The sequence below is a fragment of the Phaseolus vulgaris genome, chromosome 5, assembly GCF_051622355.1.
Source record: "Phaseolus vulgaris cultivar YP4 chromosome 5, ASM5162235v1, whole genome shotgun sequence".
Taxonomy (NCBI): Eukaryota; Viridiplantae; Streptophyta; class Magnoliopsida; order Fabales; family Fabaceae; genus Phaseolus; species Phaseolus vulgaris.
The window spans coordinates 20,299,689-20,301,435 of NC_143502.1; the positions used below are offsets into that span (position 1 = coordinate 20,299,689).

Sequence of the window (1,747 nt, forward strand, 5' to 3'; positions counted from 1 at the left end):
CGAGAAATGCGATTTATATAGTTAGAGCGCCGCTTTGGTTATGAAGAGATTTGGGTATCTGACAAATTTTAGAAACATTATTCTAAGAAATATTTAGAAGAAAGCTTGCAGAGTATAGCCACTTGGGATCGTTAGAAAAACATAAGAAATATTGGAGGATGTTTCTTACACAGTTATTATAGCGGTGTATAAATCAATTTTAGAAAATATATTATTTTTATAAACAATTCCATAGAAAAAGAAATATTCCGTTGCCGGGACTTGAACCCGGGTCTTTCGGGTGAGAGCCGAATATCCTGACCAACTAGACTACAACGGAATTATTAAGATTACAGCGGGCTTAGAGTATATAACAAATGAACTATAAATCAGATTTTCCAATAGACAGTGTTAGGGAGGGCAAGGTAGGGGGCCCTGGGAGAGTTATGACCTTGCATGATCCACATATTTTTGTCCTACAAAATGCCTTTCCTTTTCTTTTGGTATTTCAATCTTCATCAGAGATAACCTATTTAGCACTGACACGGATACTGATACGACATGGGCATGGATACGAAGATACGTAAAATTTCTAAAATGTAGAATACGGGGACATGGATCTATATTTTATATAATTATGAATTATATAAATTGACAATAAAGATTTATATGCACAAATATGTTTCAAATTAATTTTTAGAGAAAAAGATGTTTTTCATGACTGGTTCACAAGAATTTGTTTCTTATTTTTATAATCATAATAACAATTTATACAATAAAATTTGAATTTTTAGAAAATTAATATATTTTTTCTTTTTAAAATTGTGTTAGAACTATATTAGAATTGTCAGAAATCTAACAAATACTACTTGAATTTGACACTTCACAGATACGTGTACTACAGGTGTCATACGAGTGTCGGTGTCTGATAACCCACACACTTAAGAGAAGTGTCTGAACTTCATAGAGGATAATTGATAGGTACAAACAGTATACTTTATATATTGATTTTGTATGACTAATCTAGTATAACTAGACTTGTACCGGTGCACAACACGGGTATTTTATAAGAAAAATAACAATAACAAAAACTATAATATTACATTTATTACAATATTAATAAATTAAATAAATTATAGAATTTAACAACATTCTTATAAATATATTTACAATAAATAAAAAATTAAATACAATAATAAATAAAATATTAAAGTAAAAATTAGATAAAAAAAATAACAGTTTACTTAAGATTTAAACTATTATTATAAAAGTAAAATAAAATAATATATATATATATATATATTCATATAGTAATATGTGTATCTTCCATTATTTAATCAACAATAAACAATATATTATATTACTTTAAAGCTCATTAAAGTAAATAATAATAAACAATTCTGTAAAAAAATATTTATGATAAATAACTTAAATTTCATTCAAAAAATAATTTTATCATCTATTTTAAAGTCATTTAACATATATAAATTCTTTTATCCCGCTCCAAGTTTTGTTGATTTATTTGACGCGTTTTCTTTCACTATTTTGTATAAAAATATAATTTATATAATTAAATATATATAATGTAAATAAGAAAAAAAATAAAAAATAAAAAATTTAGAAAAAAAATATTAATATATAAGAAATAAAAATCAGCATATACGAATAAATAAAAAAATTAAACATACTAAATCATGCATAAACATAAATAATAAACATAGATAAATAAATTGTTCAATTATTAACAAATTGACACAAATTTTGAGGA

At 24.3% G+C, this 1,747-nt stretch overlaps 1 non-coding gene across 1 annotated transcript; it reads right to left on the minus strand.

Annotated features, from left to right (window-relative positions):
* Positions 1–246: 246 nt before the first annotated feature.
* TRNAE-CUC (transfer RNA glutamic acid (anticodon CUC)) lies at positions 247–319 on the minus strand. Its single transcript has one exon. It is a non-coding gene; the product is annotated as a tRNA-Glu (tRNA).
* Between the last annotated feature and the right edge of the window lie 1,428 nt (positions 320–1,747).